The sequence below is a fragment of the Sus scrofa genome, chromosome 18 (assembly GCF_054392235.1).
Source record: "Sus scrofa isolate SSC_HxYL_T2T_F1_AM1 chromosome 18, Sscrofa_HxYL_maternal_Yorkshire_Landrace_v2.0, whole genome shotgun sequence".
Lineage (NCBI taxonomy): Eukaryota > Metazoa > Chordata > Mammalia > Artiodactyla > Suidae > Sus > Sus scrofa.
In genome coordinates this window covers 23,386,582-23,413,720 of record NC_139400.1, presented here as the reverse complement: position 1 = coordinate 23,413,720, position 27,139 = coordinate 23,386,582, and the positions used below count along the sequence as shown (strand labels likewise).

General features: G+C 42.1%; 1 protein-coding gene across 3 annotated transcripts in view; it reads left to right on the top strand.

The window, feature by feature from the left end:
• Positions 1-27,139, top strand: part of CALD1 (caldesmon 1) — a 287,937-nt gene that overhangs the window by 29,274 nt on the left and 231,524 nt on the right. The window contains exons 6-7 of one of the 3 annotated variants that reach the window (XM_085005401.1): positions 24,280-24,409; positions 25,928-26,156. The exons of the other annotated variants lie outside the window; for them this stretch is intronic. The gene's annotated coding sequence lies outside the window, so the exon portion shown is untranslated. The remainder of the gene's footprint in view (positions 1-24,279; positions 24,410-25,927; positions 26,157-27,139) is intronic. 3 annotated transcript variants of the gene reach the window in all.

Below are 27,139 nucleotides of genomic sequence, written 5' to 3'. Positions count from 1 at the left end.
GGGAATCTCCATATACCATGGGTGTAGTTCTAAAATGACCAAAAAAAAAAAAAAAAAAAGGAATTGTTGATTTCTGGAGATCAATGCCCTGAGGTCAGACCCAACTACACTGAGCTCTGGTCACCTCTTTTTATAAGTTAGATGCCATAAGTTGGTGCTTTTGCAGAAAAAGGAAGTGTTTTGTCTAAAAGAGGAACACAATTAGTTTGTTGAACTCAATGAGTCTTGCATAGACTGAATGTTTATGTCCTCCCACCCCCCAAATTCACGTTAAATTCTAATGCCCAATGTGATTTTTAGAGGTAGAAGCTTTGGAGTGATTAGGTCATGAGGGTGGAGCTCTCATAAATGAGCTTAGTGTCCTGATAAAGGAGGCCCCAGAAAGCTCCTTCTACTATGTGAAGACCCAACAAAAAAACTCCACCTATGAACCATGAAGTAGGCTTTGACCAGACACCAAATCTGCTGATATCTTGATCTTGGACTTCCAAGAACTATAAAAAATAAATTACTGTTGGTTATAAGTTGCCCAATCTATGGCATTTTTTTTTTATAGCAGCCTAAATGGACTCAGACAACTCTTTGTGAAGGCATGTTATAACAAGTCAGCAAAGAAATATGAAAGCAGCTGGTTGTGCAAGAAACTTGGATATTTACAAAGATATTTGTTGAAGTGGAATTAGGTTTTTTACAGTCTTAGCCTTTGACACAGACCTTCCTAACTGCTCCTTCATGAACCCAGGATGGAACCATCTCTGTACCCGGGGGTGGGGGGGGATATGGACACTGGAGAAGAGATGGAATTGACTGAGTATTGGTGAGGAGGGTGCTGTATGTCAAAGTAGGGATAGGGGATACTTTGAAGAGATTGGACACTTTGAGTTTTGTCAAGGAAGACCTGAGGCACGCCAGACAACCCAAGCAAGAAGCAAAATGAGTGGTACCTTGCTGTCAGCCACATATCTGTTTGGGTTGGGGGAGCAGCCGCACGAGAGTCAGGGAAACAGGCTGTCTTCTTGTCTAGTCACCGTTAAGATGACAGAGTCAGAGGGTCACTCAGATCAGTTGAATCCTTGAGCCCCATAAACTTCAGAATGATGGCTCGAAGAGTCAGGGAGCAGGAAGATTCTACAGAGGGCAGCCTTATCAAGATTTTGGGGGTCCCCTCTAGGCTCTGGCCCTATGCACAGCTGCTTAGCAGTATTGTTCAATACCTGTCCTTGGCAGAATACTGAGGGGAGTTAACTAAAGCTGTGAAAGTTCTCTCCATTCCTAAGGGTATAAATCAACACAAAACCAGCCAATAGAAATGCAGTTGATCAAGACACCTGCGGTCAACCTCAGTGCCCAGAGCAGAAACAAATACCCTTGCCAGCTCTTTGGCGGGCCATCCATGCAATCATAGAATCGGAAGCAGCCTCAGTAATCACTCTGAACATCTTCTTTCCAATGTAAAGATGAAAGTATAGTGCCCAGAGAAGGGAAGTTCTGTGCCTCACAGTTAGGAAGAGGCAGAGCTGGAGGAAAACCCTGCACTGGAGTAGAATGACCAGGGCTTCCTGTCCTGTCCACACTACCTGCTTCTTCTGGTGAGTTATGGGAAAGAATGAAGTGACAGAAGCCAAATTATCCAATAATTTAGGTTTCAGTCTCCTCTCTGATGTAATTAGTGCTTCTACATAGTCAAGACTGTGTGGCTTTGCTTCTTTTTCTGCCCACAAACTGACAGAACAAAACTACAACTGGGATAAGGATAGCCTTGCCCCTACACTCTGCATGCGTCTTCCCAACATAGTTATGCCAGATTATCTTCCACTCTCATTAAATCTCTGTGCCGTCGATCATGGAGGTTACAATCCCAAGTGCTGGATCCAGACTGCCTGGATTTGAATCTTACCATTGCCCCTGCTGGCTGAGTGACCTTGGGCAAATCCCTTAACCTCTCTCTCCTTTAGTTTCCTTACCTGGAAAGTGAGGAGATGGCACCAGGTCCTTTCAAAGGAGCTGCTTAGCCTGATATGACTGTGCTTCTATTTATTTAAGAATTTTAAGAATTGACAAATGTGCCAATTAGAGGAGGTGATGAATCAGGGGAACAAGCACTGGTGGGAGAAAGATGGACCGAAGAGCCTTTCTCGCCACTGGAAACCATCTTCTCATCTCCTTTTGCCTTGAGTTGGGTATCCCTGATAACAGGGGAAGAAGAACTTAGAAACTTAGAATTGCTCTTATGGAGGAAAACTGTGTGGTCAGGTGTTTGACCAGGAAACTCAGTTACACCAAATAGCAGTGAAGCAGTGTCTACCTAAGGGCTTGAGGAGGACTGGCTGTTTGGCCCCAAGTTGGGAATTGGTGAAGTATAAAATTTTGGGATGTATCAGCTGGGGTGGACTAAGTGATTGCCAGAGTTACCCCCAGTGACTAGTCAGGAAGTCATTAGTAGGGGGCTTGGAACTAATGAAACAGAATTGCTGGAAATTGGGCCCAGGAATCTGCATTTTAACCTCAGACTGACTTTTTAGGCTTAAATTTTAGAACCACTAATATGGTCCTTCCCCTCACTTTTAAAAGGGTATCAGCTAGTTCTTTGTTCTCTGCTTCCTTCTACACAGGGAGCTAGAAAGTAGGCAGAAGCAAGAACATGGGTAAGAAATGGCCAGGAAATTCTCAAGGCCTCAGGCAAAGATAGATTTGCTTTCCTTCTGCCTATTGGCCTCCATATATGTGAATGCTGGTATTCACATGGTCTCAGGTGTCACCCAGATGAGAACAAACCAGCTTGTTCCAGAAGAAGCTGCCCCCTCACCACTATCACCCCCACCCTCTGCCCCTACCCCAGCAGAGTCCTAACCTCTCATGAAAGCAGTTTCTCTGAGGTCAAGGACTGAGAACAAACTACAAATAAAAACATCGGTCTTCTTAGCAGCTGACTCACTTGAGGTCACCCCTGGGAGAAGCCAAACCTCTGTATAAGGCAGGAACAGCTTGATTTGGGGCATGTATAAATTAGGAAATGTGTCGTACTAAATGGAAAAATAATAGGTATTTTTATTTGCAGAGCTGATAGACAAATTTGGCATTCTGTGTGTGCAGACTTTTAAATATTTACAGCCAAGAACCTGCAGGAGTAATGTTTCTGCCGACCTCTCTGACAGACTGTCGCAAACTTCAAAGAGCCCTTTGCTAAGTCTTTCTGCAAACCCATTCAACTCCTTTTTTTGTAATAATGACTAAAGCCTCCTTAGTAAATACTGTATGGTAATGCTGCCAGAGATCCAGGGGCCTGGGATATACCCAAAATACAAGAGGAACTATCCAGCAAAGAGCTCTCTTGACTAATAAGCAGGTGGAGGTGCTAAAGCCATTGCAATTGAAACTTGAGGAAACATAGAGCCTCCTCCCAATGCATTTTGTTGAGGTGGGTCCTGGAGACCCACCCTGGAAGGGTTTCAGCAAACATGAGAAGTTCATGTTCTCTCAGAAGAACTCAAGTTACTCTTAGGGAGTCCTAACCAAACCCCAACTCCCGGGGAGGTTTCTTATGGGTGTTGGAACTTTGAGGAGTTTGCGAACTTCTCCTTCCCAGAATGCCCCACAGAGGGGAGGAGCTGGCCCAGAACCCGACGCTCCATTACAGCACCTCACTTATGCCTTCAATACGTACCAGTGGGAGTGCCTGGTCCCCACTGGCCTACCCTGCACTCCGGGAAACAGACCTAGGAGAGTATAAGCACTTTGTCCAAAGTTTCAGTTAAGTGAGTGGCAGGGCGAAGATTCAGACTCCCATCCTCTAAACCCCAAACTGCACTGCAGCACTTGACAAATGCCATGGGGACATTCTCAAACAGTTATGAAAGTGATATGCTTTTAGTTATTGAGGAGTGCTTTGCCAAACCTCAGATGTATGTATGTATGTATGTACTTATTTATTTATTTTTATTTTTATTTGCGTTTTAGGGACACACCTGTGGCATACGGAAGTTCCCAGGCTAAGGGTCAAATCAGAGCTACAGCTGCTGGCCTACACCACAGTCACAGCAATTCAGGATCCTGGACCCATTGAGCGAGGCCAGGGATTGAACCTGCATCCTCATGGATACTAGTCAGATTTGTTTCCACTATGCCTCAACAGGAAATCCCCAGATTTATTTATAAATAGATTCATTTCTCTATAAAATAGGGCTGATAACACCCCCTCACAGAGTTGCACTGAGTACAGAGTAAACTAACATGTGTGTCGAGCACCTAACATATTTTCTGGAACATAGAAAACTCAAAAAGTGTGAGAGCTATTATTTTTACTGTGTTTGGGAAGTAGAAAAAAGTGAATGGGTTAGTCAAAGTGTACGCAGCATTTTCCATGACCCAGTACAGAAACAAATCAAGGATTTGGGGGCATTAAATGTGTTGCAAATTGTCACCCTATCCAATGTGGACTTGACCCATCTTTAGACCAACTGACCACCCCTACAAAAGGGTTTTGTAGGGGTGGTTTTAAGAGATTTGATGGGATGTACTCACGGCTGTTTTGAATAGCGAAACAGTTCACAGAGTTGTAAATATAAACGGTAAGTGGGCAGCAAAAAAGAAAAATTTAATAACCATCCTGCCAAGACCAGAAACAGGAAATATCCATTCTTTATTCTGTGAGAAATGAGCAGCTACCATGTGGTGAGAGGTGTGCAGCCCTGATTTGTGCCCCCTTCAAGAGGGCATTTCTGGTGCTCAAGACTAAATTAGACCCCCCATGGGCACAGGTGCCTCACAGCACACTTCCAAAAAGACAAAGGAAGACCATCCCAGAGGAACCAGTTTGGTGGAGGACAGTAACATGCTAAAAAGTTCTCAGCAGTAAGGGCTGCTTCTGCTGTCGATGTTTCTTCTGAAGCAGTTGTATTTATTAAGAAATCTTTTGTAAATACAGCTTTATTGAAATTGTGACATTTGACGCTTTGATAGAGAATGTGAGAAAGATATGATTATTCCTACCAATAAATTGAAAAAACGAGGGTTTTTTTTTTTTTGGCTGGGGGGTGGGGAATTCCTCCTGCACTTATGTAGGTGTCAGAGTTTGTAGAAAAGACTATCCGAAAAATGTTCGCCATTTCAAAGAATACCTGTGGTCAACCCTTACCTAACAACACTGATTAAAAATTAACCCTAAATGGATCAAAAACATGAAACTATAAAACTCTTAGAAAAAAACATAGGGTAAAAGCCTCAGGACCTTGGATTTGTCAATGATTTCTTGGCTATGATGACAAAGGCACAAGCAATAAGAGAAAAAAAAATTGAGAGATTGAGCTTTATGAAAAATTTTAAACACGGGCCACAAGAGACACAATCAACAGAGTGAAAGGGCAACACACAGGGTGGAATAAAACGTATGCAAATCATATATCTGACAAGGGACTAAGAGCCAGATTATATAGAGAACTTGTAAAACTCAACAACAAATACCCAACTTGATTCAAAAATGGACTAAGGATTTGAATAGACATTTCTCCCCAAAAGATACACAAACGGCCAATAAGCATGTGAAAAGATGCTCAACATCACTAGTTATCAGGGAAACACAAATCAAAACTGCAAAGATATACTACCTTCTACCCTTTAGGATGGCTACTATAAAAATATGTAAAAAATATGTAAAAATATGTAAGTGTTAGCAAGAATGTGGAAAAAATGAAATTATTGTGCGCTCTTAGGAATGCAAAATGATATAGCAACTATGGAAAACACTGTGGTTTCAAAAAATTGAATCTAGAGCTGCCACATGATCCAGCAATTCCAGTTCTGGGTATAAATGCAAAATAACTGAAAGCAGGGTCTTGAAAAGATATTAGCATACCCTTGTTCATAGCATCACACTCTTCCCAATGTCTAAAAAGTCCCTGGCACATTTAGGGGGATGCATGTTGATGGAGACCTTCAGAACAGGGCTAACACACACACACACACACACACACACACACACACACACACACATGCACGCACCATCAGCCTTGTTCAGTTAAAGTGACACCTTATTTTTTGACCAAAAAACTGTCTTTACCCAGTTTGACGGCAGCCAGGACTGCCAGTTACTCATCTAACAGTCTCTTCAGAGGGAACATACATAGACCACTCCATGTACAGGGCACAATCAATATTTCCTCATTGACTTAGTCATTGATTGAAGAGCCCCTTGATTCACAGGACTTTGGTCTGAATAACTTATAGCTGTTTCCAAAAAACTCAAGCCACTTTCAGAGCCATGAAGTAGACATGAGGTAGAAGGAACACTTTACTTGAAGCCAGAAGTTCTGGCTTCTTATTTGCCAGCACTGTGTTCCTGGCAAATTCTCAGTTTCTTCACGCCACGGAAGTAACACAGAGTTTGGGGAATGTTTTGAGGGTACATGGGATAATGTATAAATACATGGGATGATTATTTATTATTATCATTTAAAGGGCTATCCATATGCTGTGAAACTAATTTCACACAAAGATTTCCCCAAATGTTGGGATTCATGCAAGTGAATTGAAATAAGTGTTTGTCTTCCCAAAGAAGATATTTCTCGTTTGTTGCATTAGTCTTGGAATGTTGGTTAAAAACTCCAGTCACCCTATTACAATTTGAAGGATTAATAAAACAGGTGACAATTTGACAAAGACTTTTACAATTCCCAGCTTTTTCATTACCGTTTGCAAAGCACAGGAATGCTACTGAGACTGAAAGGAGAGGGAGGTAGAGATTTAAAATGGAAAGTACTCTGACGGGCATCTGAAGTTGCTGTTGGATTAGGCTCTGATTAAAGAATGGAAAATATTTTTGCAATGAAAATTCTTGTCATTAAGCCAAACACCTTGCTTGGATTAGGTTCCTCTTGGGAGAGCTTAAGCTCCCTTCTGGGCAAGGCACCTCATCTCTTTAGGGGCTGGCATCCCCTCCATCATCAATAATCTCAATCTGGACATGTTTGAGTCTAATAGTTGTAGAATTTAATTTTTTAAAAGATAGATTGGCATGGGAGGAAATTGCCAAGAAAGAGTTAAATATCTAAGTGTCTTCATATTTGCCATTTTTTAAATCACAAAAGTATATATTTTGTACACGTCTACAAAATATATTTGAACATATGTCTATAGGTTTCACTGTGAAAGTATGATATTTTGTACACTTCTACAAAAGATGTCTATTTGTGAAAAATTTGGAAACTTCAGAAAAGCAAAAGAATAAAATAAAAATCACCCATAATCATATTTCATTTTTGAGCCTAACTTTTTCATCTACTTTCTACGTATATGCATACATATATAGACAGACATTTTTTGTTAGATATGTATAATGTACATAATACACACTTTCTGTTTTTGGCTGCACCTGACGCATGTGGAGTTTCCTGGGCCAGGGATCGAATCCGTATCACAACAATGACCCTAGCCACATCAGTGACACCAGATCTTTAACCCACTGAGCTACCAGGAGTTTTTAAATACACATTTTTAGTGAGCTTATATTTACAAACTGCTGGGACTAGAGACTCTCATACTGAGTAAAGTAAGTCAGAAAGAGAAAGACAAAGACCATATGATATCACTTATATCTGGAATCTAATATATGGCACAGATGAACCTTTCCACAGAAAAGATAATCACGGCCTTGGAGAACAGACTTGTGGTTGCCGAGGGGGAGGGGGAGGGAGTGGGGGGACTGGGAGCTTGGGGTTAATGGATGCAAACCTTGCCTTTGGAATGGATTAGCAATGAGATCCTGCTGTGTAGCCCTGGAAATTATGTCTAGTCACTTATGATGGAGCATGATAATGTGAGAAAAAAAATGTGTACATGTATGTGTAACTAGGTCACCATGCTGTACAGTAGGAAAAAAAAATGTATTGGGGAAATAATTTAAAAAATAAATTAAAAAAAACAAATTGATGGGAACTGGCTTTTTACCTTAGTATATCATGAACATTTGCCCATGTCATTAAGCATTCTCCTACTGAATGATCGTAGGTGGCTGTAGAAGAGTCCATTGCGGTGGGTTTTTTTTAAATTTTTTTTTATTTTTTTGCCTTTTTGTCTTTTGTTGTTGTTGTTGCTGTTGCTATTTCTTGGGCCGCTCCCGCGGCATATGGAGGTTCCCAGGCTAGGGGTTGAATCGGAGCTGTAGCCACCGGCCTACGCCAGAGCCACAGCAACACAGGATCCGAGCCGCGTCTGCAACCTACACCACAGCTCACGGCAACGCCGGATCGTTAACCCACTGAGCAAGGGCAGGGACCGAACCCGCAACCTCATGGTTCCTAGTCGGATTCGTTAACCACTGCGCCACGACGGGAACTCCTGCGGTGGGTTTTGATGCAGTCTGGCTGCAGGGTTCAGGGAGCCCTTCACAGGGTCAGGCTGGTCAGCACTCGCCTGCTGCTCTGTGCTCTGGAGGAACAGATGTTCTGGTGAGGGCACCCCATAGAGGGATGCTGGCTGGCATCCTCTGCTGGGCCCATGGTCACGCTCCCTGTGCTGTCCCCTGGGATTCAACAGAATCAGCAGCGCCAGTCTCTCACCCCTGAGGACTTTGACAACCTGGGACTGCCCCTTGAAGGGCAGGAGGAGGGGAGAAAGTCTTTGTTTGTGGCCATTCTGCATATTGAGAGAGACAGCCTGATCAGGAGTAAATACCATGCACTCTGGTGTCAGGTTGACTGGCCTTAAATTCCTGCCCCATTATGCACCAGCTATAGGACCTCAGGTAAGGTGCCTAACCTCTCTGGATGAGAGAAGGTAATAATAGTTATTACTTTTTTTTTTTTCTTTTAGGGCTGCACTCAAGACATATGGATGTTCCCAGGCTAGGGGTTGAATGGGAGGTACACCTCCCGGCCTTCACCACAGCTCACAGCAATGCCGAATCCTTAACCCACTGAGCAGGGCCAGGGATAGAACCGACATCCTCATGGATCCTAGTCAGGCTCATCACTACTGAGCTATGACGGGAACTCCAGAGAAAGTAATAATAGTGCTAACTTTATAGAGTTGTTGTGAGAATTAAATAAGAAATTCTGGCAAAGCTTGACACAGTGTCTGGCAAGCAATAAGAGCTCAGTAGCTGTTGGATACTATCCTTGTCACCTCGGTGACCCGGTGAAGATGTGGGAAGTTTGATAGGAAGGCAAGGTGGGATAAGGTACAGAGATGACTCAGAAGAAGGAAGACTCTAGGGAGGATTCTGGTAGCAGTGGTGGGAGGGGCCATGCAATGACTAATTTTATATGCCGAATGGTTAGGTCATAATACCCAGATATTTGGTCATACACCACTCTAAATGTCACTGTGAAGGTTTTTTTTTTTTTTTTGTTTTTTTGTTTTTTAATATGTAATTAACATATAGACTAGGAGACTTTGAGAAAGGCAGATAACCCTCCATGCTGTGGGAGGGCCTCACCCGATCAGCTGAAGGCTTAACTTAGGGGAAAAAAGACGTACTTCCCTCCAGGAAGAGGGATTTCTACCTTCAGACTGCCTTTGGACTTCAACTGTAACATCAGTTCCTCTCTGATCTCCAGCTTGCCATCCTGCCCTGCAGATTGTGGACTTTCTAGCCCCCACAATCATGTGAGCCAATTCCTAAAAACCTCTCTCTCTCTCTCAAAAAAAATATGTATACCCTTGAACATGTATATGAACATGTGTGTCATAACCATGTATATATATCACAGGTTTAAACTGTGCAGTCCTCTTATATGGGAATATTTTCAAATAGGAGATGCTACAGTACTACAAGACTGAGGTTGGTTGACTCTGTGGACACAGAACCAAGGGTACAGAGAAACCTCATGTTTGGAGGGCCAACTGTAAGTTATACATGGATTTTCAATTGTACAGAGGGTCAGCGCCCCTAACCCCTGCTTGGTTCAAGGGTCAATATATACAGGACGTGTGTGTGTGTGTGTGTATCTCCTATTGGTTCTTTTTCTCTGGAGAACGCTAACTAATATAGGTTGTTATGTAAAGCATAGGAAAATAGAAAAAGGTAAATGGAGGTGAGTGTTCAAGTAAAGTCAGTGGAAGAAGGAAGAGGGAGGGAGGTTATTGGATATATTCAGAGCAGAGGCCATGTGCTATTCATCTCTGTGGCCTGAATGCAGTTCCCAATCTATAAGTACCGGTGACAGAAGGGAGGGAAGGAGGGAGAAAGGGAGGGAGGGAGGGAGGAAGGAAGGAAGGAAACAGAGAAGGGAGAGCAAACAGAAGAGATGGAAAGAGGGAGAAAAGGAAGTCGTCCCAAGGGAGGCTTGAGTCAGGACGGCTCTAGTTGTCCTTTTCTCATTTTAATCCTTGGTATTCCTTTTCTGCATACTTTAAAATCAAGCAACAAGCACAAATCTCTTACTATTTCCCCTCAAACATTTTGCTTCTTCAGACACCTCTCTCATCTATATCACTTGGAGTTCTCGCCAACAGTATCTTCTTTTTAAATGAAAGTATTTAGTCTGGAATCTGTCTTGGCACAGCCATAACACTCTGCTTTGATTACGGATTGGTTGGAGAGATGGGACCGGGAAGATGAATGCTCAGATTGTTGGGTAATTGCATCCTGACCACCAGAATTCCCCCCTGTAGTTTCAGTTGGATGCATGCAGTGCTTTCTGCCCCTGGCATGTTCTAGAGTCACCCACAAAACAGTCGCATTCCTGCCCAGGGCACAGGGGCTGTGTCCCTTGGAAAACATCCCACCAGGCACAATACCTGGAGGATTTTCTGGGAAAAAAGTGGAGACAGAAGGTGATGGATATTATTATTATTTATGATGTCAGTTTTGTGTATCCTGAGGACTCGATTAAGAGTGGGTTTTCTATTTTGTGGTGATATTTTCTGGGAAGACTCTGATGTTTAGAGATCCTTCCCACTGTGGAGTCAGAGAGTCGTTCTTTTAGCTATGATTTGACTGGTAATGAGATAACAACCTCCCCCTGAAAAAAGAGCACTTTAATGTGGAATCAGGCATGACTCAGTGTGAAGTTTTGTAAGAGAGGGAAAGAAGAGAAGAAAGGCATTGAAACCCAAGACACAGGAAAAGATATCTGAAAATTAACTTTTTGTTCTAATTTGGCCTAGGATCATTCTCACTCACTCACTCATTCGTGCATGCAATTCATTCAAGACTTTATTGAGAGTCTAGCGTACGTAAGACACTCAGGTATATATCATGAGGGGTTCAAAATGTAAAAGGAACTTTAAATCCATCTCGTACATTAACACATGAAGTACTGGAGGTTTCCCAAAATTACTTCCCAGCAAGTCAACAGGAAGTAAGTGGCATCAGTGTTCATTTTCCTCTCTTCCATGTTTCAGTCCTCGTTTCCTGGCCACCTGCAGGCACATCTCTCTGGGAGTTCTATTCGATGCCTGCCTAGAGCTTCCACTGAATTGTTCATTTCCACTCCAATCCAAACTTACCTGACTTTGGTTCTATTCCTTCCCACCTGGAAAATAACCACCACAAACAATTTCCTTTTAAGGGGTTTAGTTAACGATGAGTTTGGCTCCCCAGCATCCAGTTCCCCCAGATGTGGAGAGGATGGGGAATGACAGGCTGTGCATGTGACTGCACAGAGGCCTCCAGGAGATGCAGTATTTCTCAGGCTGTGTTCTGTAGAACATGAGTTTCGGGAGATATTTACAGGTACTCTATAAAGAATTTTTTTTTTAGTTGAATAAGCATGGAAAACATGACCTATTTTAGCCTCCCTTGGAAATTCCCAAGAGACATTAGCATAAGTAAAAGCTTGATGTTCTGCAGTAAAGGAACTCCTTTAATTTCGTTTAAAGTAACAATAATCCCAAGTGGAAAAAATTTTTTTGTCTTATGGAATGATGATCCACAGAACACTAGTTTGGAAAAGGCGCACACCCAAGTGAATGAAGAAAAAAAAAATGTAGCGGTGATGGAGGGATTTGAGATGACTCCAAATGCCAGGGAGAGGGGAGGTTTTGAACTGTAGAAGGCTGCTTTGGAGGAGACGTTCTGGCCCATGACACAGTTCTGCGCAGCCAGGGAGATGGCTCTTCAATGTCCTCCTCTATCTCCCGGTGACTTGCAGGGTCTGTCCAGTCCTTTTGGGTCCCTCCTCTTCCAGTCTCTTTCTCTTCTCACTCAGAGACAGTTGTGTAGAGAACACCTTGCTCGATTCAGGCTTCTCCTCCTCTCGAACCACTTCTTCCTCTGCATCGCTGCATGCTGGCACCAGCTGCGGCTTCATGTTTGCCTAATGAGGGGAGGGGTGTCATCTTCCTGATTGTTTGGCTCAGGTCCATGCATGCCTTGTCATATGTTGTCCATGGAACGAGCATACACTTGCTTGTAAAAACTCCATAAGTGTAGAGCTCTAGCTTCTTCTTCTTCTTCTTCTTTTTTAATATATACATTTCAACTATTTAAAAAAGAAACTGAGATAATAAACACACACTCTAATTTGACATGCACCAGATTTGAGTATATTAGGGACCACCACTACAGTGACTTGTACTGCTGGGTGAGCTTGGCTTAGTTCAGATCTGGAGACAGCATTTCTCTTGGTATCTCTATGTATATATTTGGATGTCGTATGGATAGATTTTCCTTTGAACAGAGCTTGTAGCTCTGCTCTGCTCTGTTCCTGAATTCAGGTCTGTGCATGTCTCCTGGGATAAATTATTCCAGTGCGTACCCTCCATTAACATGGGAGTGACTGTGCCCCATTAAATGCTGGGCAAGCCTTGTGTGCATGTGTTTAGCATGTGTTCACCCCATGGAGTGAAAATCAGTTGTACGGTAACAAGTAGACATGTAATGCATTGCATTATGATGGTGTCATATTATTGTAGTTTTAACGAATTAAGTTTTCTATCTTTTCAATCTTCATATTTACAATACTATACATGTATATGTCTCTGAGAGAGTTTATATTTATCTCCCCCATTGTAAAATGAAATGATTGTAACAAGAAAAGAATCAAGGTAATAAGGGCAAATCTGACCAGAATGAAGCACCTTTCCCAGAAAATGAAGGTCATGTGTGGAAAACTCTCTCATAAAGTCCTGCAAAGACAAGAAGAACAGTAATTATTATTTGTCATTGAGGTTCACCTTTTATGGTGCTCAAAGTTACTGGATGTACTTCATGCAGTAAAAATTTGCAAAATAGTCCTGTGATGCCTGCCAAGTTACAATGGTATTTTGAAACAGAATATAGAGAGAGTAAAAAGAAGGCTATTGACATCTTAGATCTTACAAGTCTTAAGATGACTATTCCTAGAAAACTGAATATGAACTAAAATTAAGTCTGACAATAAAAATTCACATGCAGCATCTTTCAGAGAAGATGGGCTCTGGGAGAGAGAATGGAATGTTCCATTATGGAGAACATGGTTAAACGTTCTATTACTAACAATGCAACTGGCTACTATAAAAATTCAACCACTGCTATTGTCTGACAAGAGTGAAGTGCAGAATTCAAGAATTATCATCCAATGCACTTGGTGAATTAATTCAAAGGCTAAGATCTTCAAAATCTTCATAGATCCAGTAGGCAAGGCTCTGCTTTTCTTGCCTTTGTATTAAAAGTTCATGTAGACAAATATCAGAAAGAGTTATTACTTTTTAAAAGTTCTGACATGTGCACAAAGAATAAGAAATTTTTAGGTGTTTAGATCAGTTTTTAACAAACCATGAAATAAACTGGCAAAAGTATAAGCTGGCTGTGTGGACAGTATGAATATAATGGCAAGGAGAAAACTCAGAAGGAACCATTCATTTCAAAACCATCATCAGAGCTAATTTCAGTGTTCACTGTATGCTGAGTGGGTATCCACTAGCCATTGATGAGATGACAGTTTCTTTCAAAACCATGCTATACAAGTTGTCTATTTTATTAAGAAGCAGCATGAACATTGTACATTTAAATGATATAAACAGTATGATTCATGAGTTCTGGATTTAACTTCTTAGTACAAAAGGCAGAGGCCGAATGAGATAAGAAGTCACTGCTGAGTGTTTGTGGTTATTTTTATTGGTCAAGAAACTCTATCACCACACTATCTCTCCAACATAACAAGGTTGGACCTGTAGGGGGCTTTTATAAATATATAATAGATTTAATTTTTAGAGCAACTTTAGGTTTACAGAAAAAAAAGGAGAAGAAAGTATCGAGTTCCCATATATCTCTCTGTCCCTCAGTAATTTTCCCTAGTGTGAACATGTCCCATGAGTGTGGTAGACTTGTTGGAATTGATCAGTATCGATACAGTATTAGTAATTAAAGTCTGTTGTTCACACAGGGTTCACTCTTTGTGTTGTACATTCTATGGGTTTTGACAAATGCATAATATCATGTGTCCACCATTAGAGGGTTAAACCGGACAGTGTCACCACCCAGAAGACAGTATCGTTTTTAAAAGCTGAAAGAGCCCAACTGGGAAATCAGAGCAATGTTGTTACCTTTCTCAAAACTGCAGACAAAACCTCCGCAACTAGAATGGAACACATTTCATTTCCATCCAGCACACCTCAGTCAACACATTTCATGCAGTATCAACTAGATTTACTTGCTTTGATGCTGAGAATGAAGGAAGCATAGGGGACAGAAAGTGGTTAGGCAGAGCCTCAGACAGCGCTGGAACCCAGCTCACAGCGTGGCCACTCATTGATGGGGTCCATGGCCTCAGTTGGCTGGGTTCCTGGTCCACCAAGCAAAGGGTTTGAAGCCATGATTACAAAAGCCCTTCCAGCTCTAATTGAAAGAGGGTGCAGATAATTATAACTAGGGTAGTATGAGTTTAGTGGATTGGAAAATGTGGAGTCCCAGGATTTCTTGTGTGGATTGCCTTTGAAAAATTGAAGAATGAAATAATAAAAAGATGGAGAAAACATCAAGAGAGAGATTCCTATTTTAGATTTTACCAATTTAGTCCTTAAGTAGCTTGTTTGGGCTACAGCTAAAACGAAAAAAAATTAATGCTACCTCTGATTATTCCTAGATAAGAACCCATAAATGCTATTCTCTTCGTTTCCCTTCAGTACATGAACAAAAGCTTTCTTTTTTTTTAAGAGCATTCTTCTTGGAGTGAAAACAAAGCTTGAAACTAACTGTATGACTGCTCAGAGACGGTGGACCTTTTATTTATTACCAATTTATCTTTCTTTCTATTTACATAGACCCATACTTACCTTGGTTAGTGGTAAGGAGCAGAAACTAGGGAGAGCAGTTTTAGTTATAAGTGCCTGTGGGTTTATTCTGAAATCCTAGGTTCTACGTTGAATGCATTTTGACAAGTCCTGAACTGGAAGAAGAATACGATAGCCAAAGGATTGTGTGACTCTTCTCTATTAAAAATAGCTAACATTTATTTAAGCCTGACATTGTTCTAAGTACTTTACACGGATTATAACATTTTATCTGCTTTTTATCAGTCTTATGGAGAAACACAGTTATTATCTCCATTTTACAGAAGCAGAAATAAAACAGAGAAGTTAAATAACTCTCCAGGTCACTCCATGGTGGTTAAACTGAGATTTGAGCCAGGGCAGGCTGACTCCTGAACCTGAGTTCTTAACCTCTATACTTCTGCTATAAATTACCTATTTATATCTATCTATAGCTATTTGTTCATTTAATGGGAAAGGAAGGAAAGTTTAATATAATAATGTATCTCAGATGGGAGCAAAGTTGCCAAATAAAGATGGTCTGTAAAATTTTTTCTGGGGAGTTCCCGTCCTGGCACAGAAGAAACAAATCTGACTAGGAGCCATGAGGTTGCGGGTTCGAACACTGGCCTTGCTCAGTGGGTTGAGGATCTGGTGTTGCTGTGAGCTGTGGTGTAGGCCAGCAGGGGTAGCTCCAATTCGACCTCTGGCCTGGAAGTCTCCAAATGCTGTGGGTGTGGTCCTAAAAAAAAAAAAAAAAATTTGTTCTGTGCTTAGGAATATATGAATCCTGGCCTTAGCTTCCTCTTCTTCCTCTTTTTTTTTTTTGTCTTTTTTTCTTTCTTTCTTTTTTTTTTTTTTTTTTTTTTTTTTTTTTTTTTTTGTCTTTTCTAGAGCCGCACTTATGGCATATGAGGGTTCCCAGGCTAGGGGTCTAATTGAAACTGTAGCCATCAGCTTATACCACAGCCACAGCAACATGGGATCTGAGCCATGTCTGCGACACCACAGCTCACAGCAACGCTGGATCCTTAACCCACTGAGCCAGGTCAGGGTTCAAATCCACAAACTCATGGTTCCTAGTCAGATTAGTTAACCACTGAGCCATGATGGGAACCCCTGGCCTTAGCTTTTTATTAATTGTAGTAAATTACTGTTCAGATGTATGTTGCAATTAGAAGACTAGTCTTCCATTGTCTAATGTAAATTCTGTTGTGATGCAGATGGGCCTAAAAGACTTGAACTTAACATTCAAATTTCAAATATTCTGTCCCTTTGTCACTAGGCTAGGCACATGCTTGACAAACCACTTGCTTTTTTGCTTGGAAACAAATCTCTATGGGTCTCTTACATTTCTGGATGTTCTGTAAGTAGAGGCACTGAGCTCCTTCTAGATGACCTTTCCAACAATGCTGGGTATAGTAAACAAGTTTGAAAGATAGAGATGGTGTCACCTCCTGGAGCAAAGAGCAGGCATGCTTTACCACCCACTATAACAGGTTCCTGAAGCTCAGGGTTCCCCTGCTAGAAAGTAACTCATTGTGTGTGCAGGTATCGCCTGGCCATTTTTTAAAAAAAATGTATTGATATATAGTTGATTTACAACGTGTCTAAGCTTTCGGTGTACAGCAAAGTGATGCAGTTAGTTGACATCTGCTAACCCCAAACTCCCCATCTTGCCCTTCTCCACCACTTGCCCCCCTGTCAACCACAAATCTGTTCTCTGTGTCTGTGAGTTTGTTTTTCTTTTGTGGATAAGTTCATTCGTGTTATATTTTAGATTCCACGTATAAGTGATATCGTATGGTATTTGTCTTTCTCTTTCTGACTTACTTCATTTAGTATGATAATCTCTAGATCCATCCGTGTTGCTACAAATGGCATTATTTCATTCCATTTATGGCTGTATAGTATTCCATTGTGTATATATATATATATATACCACAACTTCTTTATCCATTCATCTATCAATGGACATTTATGTTGCTTCCATATCTTCGCTATTGTAAAGAGTGCTGTTATGATAGAACATGGAGGTGCGTGTATCTTTTCGAATTATAGTTTTGTCTGGATATGTGCTCAGGAGTGGGATTGCTGGATCATATGGCAACTCTATTTTTAGTTTTTTGAGGCATCTCCATACTGTTTTCTATAGTGGCTGTACCAATATACATTCCTACTAACAGTGTAGGAAGGTTCCCTTTTCTTCATATCTTTTTAATGACGGCCATTCAGACCAGTGTGAGGTGATAGCTCATTGTATTTTTAGTCTGCATCTCTTGAATAATTAGAGATGTTGAGCATCTTTTCACATCCCTCTTGTCACCTGGATTTCTTCATATTTCCCCATGGAGACTGTGGTTCAGAAAATGGCACAAGAAAAATGTCAAACCACATTGACTACTGCTACTCCTAGGAATAATAAAGTCCTTTCTCTCTGACCCAGGAGCCTTGTGTCTTCTGCCAGCGCTCATACAACTGTACCAGGCTAACATGCTAGCTCACAGGAAGGGTAAAACCTCAGACGCTTTGTAGTTCTTGACAACTGTATCTGGACTTTTTTCCTTTCTGAAAATATCATCACCAATATCCAGATGTCATACCTAGATGAATAATACTTGCCAGATGAATCTTTAATTAAGTTGAATGGATGAATCACCTTTTAGTGAGAATCTACCTGGGGTTTTCTTTTATGCCAGCCTCACAGCTCTGTTCAATGCAGACTATTACCCTACTTTTTCAAATGATGAAACTGAGGTTTAGGAACATTAAGTACTTTCCCAATATTCTACCACTAGTAAATGTGAGAACTAAAATCTTAAACTAGCCCAATGTTCCTTCTGCCACTATTGCCTCTTACAATGTTTTAGCTATGGAAATGTTAATTTTCAGACCAAATTACCAAGTCTACTGGGAAAGAAAAAAATGATTGTTTAAAGAGAAAACGTGAACTTCAAACAAGAAGGAAAGGGAAAAGTGGAGAAAAAGTGAAGGTGAAAAAAGAAAGAAGGAAAGAGGGAAGAGAGAAAAGATGGAAATATACCTAAATATTTTTACAGGGTAAATGTTAGGCTGAGGTCCCTAAAACAAGGGTTGAGAGCAGGAGGAGGTTATTGGGCTGGCTAAGGGAACTTGGTGTGGGTCCATGGATGATGCCATGCTCCGGTTAATGCCCAGGTAAAGCCTGGAAGGAACCACAAAGTCAAGTCCAGAATCCAAGAAAATGGAGCAGGCATCAGAGTCCCCAAAAAAAGTGAGACAGAGAAGGGGATCAAAGGAGAGGTCTAGATAGTTGGAGAGGGCAACCAGGAGAGATTTCTTGAAGCATTGGAATATTGTAGTAGGGACAATCTTTTGTCATTATTGCATGTTTATCTGCCTTGTTTTCTTTAGACATCAATGACCTTTCCTATGTGCAAAAGGGAACTGTTAAGGAGCCTGATCTGGTTTGTACAGAGCGACAGTAACCACCAGTTAACTTCACTTGGCCCTTAAGAGAATGAACTCTCTGTAAGACACCTGTTTAAAAGCTAAAATGTTTGGAATCAATCACCAAAGATCCCTGCAACTAGTTTTTGTGCCCTGGTTTTTATCTCTATTTCAATGCAGTAGTACATTGAGCCTTGCAGATACTAAAGGTTGCTGTTTTTGTTGTTGTTGTTGTTGTTGTTGTTTTAACCCCCACACTAGGTAGTAACTAAAGAGTGTGGCTTTAGCCCATAGCCTTGTAAGCATTTCCCACCGTATTTTGTTTTGTTCAGACTCACACTTTGTTCACAGATATTCTGCAAACATTCATCAGAGCTAATGGCAGCATCCTGGTGAGTCCCCCTGGGTTTTTGGTTTCCTGGCAGAGCATGGTTGAAGCAAATTGGGAAAGTCTATCTTCTTCAAGAGGGCTGGGAAAGAATGATGAATGAGTCCCTTGTTCTGATGCATCATTCTCTTTCCTCCCAGAGAAAAAATTGACAGACAGCTGCTCATCTCTGGGTTTCCATGAGCCCACCTTGCTGTCTCACAGTAAGATCACTCACTCTTGGGCGGTAGGGCTGAAGGAGAGTTTCACATTATTCATTAGGCTTGACTCCTCATTAGTAACTTCTTTATAAAATAAACACTCGGCTCTGCAGAATCAGGGAACAAGAGCTCTCTTCATGCAAAGCACAATGATAAATGTCTCCTGTGGCCCTAGATCCCAACTCTTAACATCTGTGATCTCCCCGTCTCCATGACAACATAAAGTAAATAATAAAAATAGTCCAAATCCAGGAAAAGCACAGCAGGGAATGTCTGTCCTGAAAGAAAACAAGCACTTCACATGCATTCACATACCAGCAAGAGGACCCATGCGAAATTTAACAGTTGATGGATAGGAAAACAGCCATGAGTGGATAATGCAGAGTGTGAAGGCAAACAGACAAAAGAATGTCAGATAGCTTGAAAAAATATTGTCGGCGTTCAATAGGAGTCCTGAAAGGAATCTTGCTTCTTATATTCGTGGGCTTGTATAGTAAGTCTTTTACATTTTGTACAAATGTGTTTTGAATTATAAGCCTGTTATATTACACTATATTTAAAGAGAACCATGGATTATAAAAGTAATAGTATCAAGCACGGAGTTGGGAACTGCTGATTGATTTTTGCCACATAGACCTTCTTAGCAAAAGCTGTGGTCTGTCAAATAGACCTCCTGGGGCTCCTCCTTACCTGCACCCCAACAAGCCAGGGCGCTACTCCTGCTGTGCCCCTGCCCACCCTGGAGAGGGGCAAAGTGGTATATTTGGGAGGCTCTGTAGTTCCCCCTGACCCCTCCAGTTGGTGTGAGAGCAGCAAAACAGCCCTCTGGGAGAGAAGAATGTTGCCCTCGGGGGCACAAGAAAATGCTCAGGAATAGGATATTTTCAAGAATGGGGATTTTGAGTTAATTAAATTTTCTAGTTAGCTGTAGTGACTAATGCTGTGACTTTGGACCTTTCAATTCATGGAGCCTGGTTTAGCTCATCTGCAAAAAAAAAAAAAAAAAGAGAGAGAGAGAGAGAGCGAGAGGGCCTTCATGACCTGGTGTCCCTGCCAGCCCTGGAATCTGGAATTCTGCAGTTCTATGAATTGAGCACAAAGCATGATTTTGTTTCAGCCTTTGCGGATAAAAATGTCTGAGTTTACTGTTCTACTCTAGCAAAACCGTGCATTGAATACAACCAGATGGCAGTGTCTGTGTGTGTGGTGAGGGGTAGGCACAGCTTAGGGGAAGCACTGAGAGGTCTAGAGCCAACCCCAGCGACTTGCTGTGCGACTTGGGGCAAGTTACTTTCTTGTCCATCATGGCTTCATCCCTATTAGTGGAGATAATGGTCCTTACCTTACAGCATTGCTGTAGGAATAACTGTAAGTGAACAATAGGTGGTGACTATTATGTTTTCATGGATTTTAAGTCAGTTGTTTGGAGAGTATTTTGATCATGTAAAATTTTATGGTAGCGGGGCCACTTGCCCAGTGTGATTTATGGAAAACAATTTCAGTAGTTTGTGATGAGGTTTCCATTGCATTCTACCTGTGTATGAATCTACACTGAAGAACCACCGTGTTCTTTTTTTCTTTAAATCCTTAACAGTAGATTTTCAGTCTGTTTGCATCCTTTTCCTGAAATTAGAGCATAGCTAAACCATTCTGGCTTACTTACTGATCTAGAAGGGTTGGGTTCTAATAAGTGTAAGTTTTTACTATATAAGTTGTACACAGACGTCTTGGCATTTATTCACAGGTAAATGTTCTAACCAGGGAGTTCCTATTGTGGCTCAGCGGAAACAAATCCAACTAGTATCCATGAGGATGCATGTTCAAGCCCTGGCCTTGCTCAGTGGGTCCAGGATGCAGCATTGCTGTGAGCTGTGGTGTAAGTTGCAGACATGGCTTGGATCCCGTGTTGCTGTGGCTATGATATAGGCTGGTAGCTGCAGCTCCAATTGGACCCCTAGCCTGGGATTCCATATGCCACAGGTGCGGCCCTAAAAAGCAAAAACAGAAAAAAAAAAAACAAAAACCCATAGCAGTTACCTGGTGGCTCAGTGTGTTAAGGATTCAGTGTTGTCACTGCTGTGGCTTGGGTTTGATCCCTGGCTCAGGAACCTCCACATGCCATGGGTGTGGCCAAAAAAAAAAGCTAATCATATTCACTGCAGCATTATTTACAATAGCCATTATTTACAAGATATGGAAATAACCTAAGTGTCCACTGATGGATGAATGCACAAAGGTGTAGTTTATATATACAATGGACTATTACTCTGCCAGAAAAAGAAAAAAAATCATGCTACTTGCGACAACATGGATAGACCTTGAAGATATTTTATAGGTGAAACAAGTCACATGGAGAAAGACAAATGCAGTATGAACTCGCTTTTATGTGGAATCTAACAAAACAAAACAATCAAAAACAAAACTCATAGATAGCTAGAGACAGGTGGGTGGTTAACAGAGGAGACGGGGTGGAGGACAGGTGAAAGGCATGAAGGGGGCCAATTGTATGGTGATGGGTGGTAACTGGATCTTTGGTGGTGATCCCTTTGTAATGTATATAGGTGTTGAATTATAACAGTGTACACCTAAAATTTTTATAATATTATACACCCATTTTGTCTCAATTTTAAAAAATCACCTGAAACTAACACAATATTGTAGATCAATTACCCTTCAACTGAAGGGAGAAAAAAAAACAAAACAGTAGTCAGTAGTTAAGGCTTTGGGGCAGATTCTATTTATGTATTGTTCCTTTCTTCCAGCTAAGTTTCTCTTCATCTCTTTCTTTCTCATCTTTTGACCATGCTCCCTCTGTTTTCCTCCTCCCAACCTTCTTCCCAAATCTGTACTGTGTGTTCTGCAGTATTTTGCATTTCTTCCTCCTTTACCACTTCTTATTCCATCCTTGCCCCCCTTTCCTTTTTATTTTCTATAGTTTTACTTCCATTGATCCCTAGCACCTCTGGGGGAGAAGGGGTTTCTGTAAGATAAACAATAGAAGGGCAGATGGATTTTTCTTTGAACGGAGGAAATGGTACTTGCCGTTAACTACTGGGGCAGAAGTTCCAAATTGGGGGCGGGGGGGGGGTCGATGTCAGAGTCCAGCTGCTCTGGATTTAGGGCCATCGGGCTGAGAACTAGCAACTGTCTGAGGTCATATTAACTTCAGGGGCACTAGGTTCTAACCAGTCAAGGGAAGAGAAAGTCAGAGTGACTAAGGTTGGAAGAGTGAGGTGTTGTATTTGATCCAAAAGAGAAATCCGCTGTCTAGGCTGCCTGACCTGAAAGGGTGGGGGAGATGCTGAAATGAAAAAGGCTAAATTGACCTCTATCCCAATATTACAAAATGATTAATCCAATCAATATGATTAAAGTAACTGATGTATTCAAATACTTGGCCAAACACAAACACTAGTTGATCTCTAATATTAATTATTGCCCCATCCAGATCTGAGTATTAGGCCCTTCCCTACCAGTTATCAGCTGATTGACCTTGGATAAATTACTGAACATTTTCAAGTTTTTAATTTCCTCTATGAAAAGATATGATGCCTATATCTTTTACAACTAACAGGAATTAAATTAGATCCCATGTGAAGTGCATTCAGGATACTTTGATGTTTCTACGCAGTTTCTGTATCTTGGCCTGGGATTTTAATATTTTGTAAGTGTTTTGTTCATCTAATGGGTAGTTGAGGGCCCATTTAGCTTAGTGCCCTACTTTGGTCCTCTTGCCTTGACATTGAGTTAGAAAGAAAATGGTGAGCATTTCCGTACTGTGCTGTACACCACTGCCCTTGGCACCCTTAAATCCATCTGTACTTGGCACCCCCAAATTCGCATTTGGCTCACTAGTGACTTGACTTATCCAGCACGGAAGGAAAGGTTAAAACCTGGAGGCTTAAATCCCATTCTAAACCTCAGACCAGGTCTGTTTAGAGCAGTGGTTCCCAGGTTGGGGGGGGGGTATTTGATCTCCCAGGGGATACTTGACAATATCTGGAGACAATTTTGATCATCACATCTTGGGGGGTAGAGTAGGGCAGTGCTACTGGCAGGTAATAGGCAGAGGCTAGGGATGCTGTGGACATTCCACAGTGCAAAGAAATACCTCATCCAAAACTTCAATGGTGCTGAGGCTGAGAGACCCTAGTTTAGAAGCAGCCGGATGAACAAATCATTTTTGTAAAGAGGGGGACTCTTTTTTAGCTTTAGCCTCTTACTATTTATTAAGTCTGAGAAATGTCTGGATAGAGGAGGCATTTAATAGGATCGGAAAACCTTTAAAACTGAGCTGCTGTTATGAATTCAGAGAAACATGTTTGCCTTCTGGACAAAAAGATCTGTAGCCTTGTGCATGCCAAAACATTTGCTCAGGGTTTGCTATGCAACGGCAGGCGATTCTGTCCATAAAAGGGATGGACTTTGCTGCTCAGAGGGATTCCCTTCAAGGGTTTCCCTTGCGAGCTCAAAAAAAATCACTGGGGAAGGATGAGGCTGGCCAGCCTTCTGAGTTCCAGCCCCTCACGGAAGAGTGTTTATATTCCCTGGGAGGTGAGAGTGAAGAGGCCGCGGGGAAGGGCAGCATCCTAGCCCTAAAAGGGGTTGTTTGAGAACCACCTTGTTTCTTAAATGTGAAGATGAAACAGCTAAACTGGGAAAGGTCTTTGGAAAGAGAACCTGGTTTTTATTCTCAGGGAAAGCTGAAAGGAAGGTAACACTGAGGAAAGAATGCCTAGGGTTCCAGGTCAGGGAGATCAGGGCGATCAGAGCCTGCTTGGACCCCAGCACCTGTAGCTGCTTACTGACCCTGTGATCTTGGACAAAGGAAAAAAAAAAACAAAACTAAAATTGTAGGACATCTACTATATGCTAGACTTGATGCTGGTCTTGCACATGCAGTATGCAATATGATTTCACTCTATTTTTACATGAACACTTCCAAGTAGCTTGGTTACATCATATATTCAGTAGCTGGCAAAATCATCCAGGTCGGTTTGACTCCAAAGCCTGTGATTTTTTCTGCTCTTCCACACTAACTACCAAATCCTTGGCCTTTTTAAGCCCCAGCTTCTTTTCTTGTTAAATGGGCAGTGAGACCACTTCAAAGAAGCTTTAGGAAGGTCAACTTGGATCCTCCCGTGTAGCCAACCCTGGCCTCCAGGGGGAGCCCAACACGCCTCCTGTCTACACTCCACCTCTGCGCACCCCCACCCCCGTCCTGGTAAGTCAGCTTTAAGGAGTTTTATCAGCCTTTGTGCCTGTGGGGGCATCAGTGGGCTGAGATAAGGGTCCGTGTGCATCCAGGAGGCTGACTTCTCAGAAGCCACAGTCAGCTCCCTTTGACGACGGAGCCTCGCAGGGGGGGACAGTCGACTCCCTCTCCCCATCGCCTCCCTTTTCTCTCCCACTTCCGAGGGTGATGAAGTTGGGTGGAAGTCTTGCTCCTCAGAACTGGGAAGACCTGTCTTCTCCTCCTCCCTGCTCAGACACGCTCCTTCAGGGCCACTGACCCGGCCCGGTCCCCTGTGTGGAGAGCCCAGGCAGGCTCTTCTCCCCGCCCCAAAGCAAGTCTGTCTTTTGCTGGGTGGAGCCTTCCCTTAATTCAGTATTTTTGAACCTGGATGTAGAGATTGAGGGAGATACACCTCCTCAGGCCTTTCTTATCCTGCATTGCATTTGGGATCCAAACTCTGCTGAGAATAAAGTGTCGCTTTACCTGGTTTCATAATCAGGACACCTCGCTCTCTCAGGGAGGCCCTCAAAAGTGGAAGATTTCAGGTAATAGTTCCCCTGTTCCTCAGTTTCCAGAGCACATGTTGCTAGCATCACGCCTTGATCCTGCAGTGCTCCCGAGTCTGACAGCTGAGGCTTGACAAGGGTTACTCCTCCCTCAGACGTGAACGGAGCCTGAGAGATCATATAGCTTTCAGGCTTTTAACTTCGGGTCCCACTAGAGCAATAAAGTGAAGGTTCCCGCTCTCATTCGTCAATGGTCTTCCAAAAGTTCTGACCTGTGGAATAAAGCACGAAACAGAAGCAAGACACTTCTCTCTGTCCAGCAGAAAGGTACATTTGTCATTATAGTCTGCTTGCATTGTTGGCCAATTTGAATTGTCGAGGATTTGAAATATTCCAATGCACTATTTATAAACAAAAAATTTCTAAAACATGAATCTCCTTTTTCTTTCTGGAGGTGGGGGGTGAGGAGAAACCTCAAGAACACTAATTTCATGTCTAGTGGACTGAGTGAGTAGAAAACCTTGGTGAGGCTGTATGCTCTGTGATGGTTTGAAATACTCATGGGACAGCAGTGCCCCACGGCTCTTGACCGTGCTGTGTGAACGTGCTATTGTTTACACTCCCTGGAACTGTTAGATAACTTCCAATGGGAATAAGTGCATATGCATGTGTGTGTGTACCTGTGTGTGTGTGTGCATGTGTATGTTGCATAGATCAACAGACCCTGCAACTTATTTTTCTTCTAACAAAGTTTCTAAGCACAATAAATAAAACTTAATAGCATTTTATGACATCTAACTTCTAACCTAACAAAGCTTAAAACAAGACCTAAAGGGATTAATTTGTTTCTAAAGGTAATGGGATGAATGGTGGCCCCAAAATAGCAAGTCCTATCCCTGGAATCTTATTGGAAGGTTCTTTGTAGATGTGATGAGGTTAAGGATCCTGAGGTGAAGAGATCATTCTGGATTATCTGGGTGGGCCTCCAATGTCTTCACAGGTGTCTTATGAAAAAGAGGCAGGTGAGACCCACGCAGAGAAGAAGGCAGTGGGAAGACAGAGGCAGAGATTGGCGTGATGTGGCCCAGAGATGCTTGGAGCCACCAGAAGCTAGAAGATGCAGGAAAGAGATTCTTCCTTGGAACCTCTGGAGATGCCTGACTGACACCTTGTGTCAGACTTCTGGCCTAAAGAATAAATTTCTATTGATTTGAGCCACTAAATTTGAGGTAATTTGTGACAGCAGCATCGGGAGACTAATATACCATGTGACTTAATTGCATCCCATATCAAAACTCAAGAATATTTATAGGAATACAAAATTATCAGCACAGTGTTTCACAGCCAACTAAAAACTATGAGGCACTGCAAAGAAAGCTGGAAAATACAACACACAATGAGGGGAAATTTTAATCAATTGAACTGACCCAGAAAATTAGCATACACCTTTTCTTTTGAAGAGCAGGACCTGATGCCACTGTGGGTAAAGCTAAAAACCAGAGTTCTATGACCGAACGATGAAATGGGGAAAATTGGCAGACGGCTGGCAGTCCCAGCCATCATAGTAAAAACTTGTCTCATCAGTTGAATTAGTCAGGGTTTTATAGTTACAAACAACTGAAACAGATGTGGTTGATTTAAGGGGGAAAAAAAGAATTTAATAAAAGGACCTCGTGTTATTTCACAGACTTCAGAACCAGGCTTAGAAATTGAGCAGGGGCAAATAAGGCCTGGCAGCAGCCAGGACCTACAGCCAAAATCTTGTTCCAGGGCCCATCTAGTGAGGATAAAGTTTGCTGGACACCGTGCCTTGCCCTCTGAAGTCATCAGGCACATGTGCAGCTGAGGATCCCCAGCCACTGCTGCCATTGGAAAGTCCATGTTGTTGACACTGCCGCTGCCAACTGCCAACAGGGAGCCTCCTTGTCTCTGCTTCTTTGCACCACTAGTTAAAGGCTGCAATGGATACATCAGACAGAAGAGCCTCAGCTGCTAGGAAGGCTGGGAGAGAGTGTCTTTAGCTTCTGCACAGAAAGCATCAAGAGGTATAGGAAAAGAAATCTTTTCAGCACTAGAAGAGGGTGCAGAAAGTGATCAGCCAAATAGTAACAGTAAAAATAATAGTAACAGTAATCACTGACAAAGGTCAATTCTTTTGTGTGTGTGTGTGTGTGTGTGTCTTTTTGCCTTTTCTAGGGCAGCTTGAGGTGAA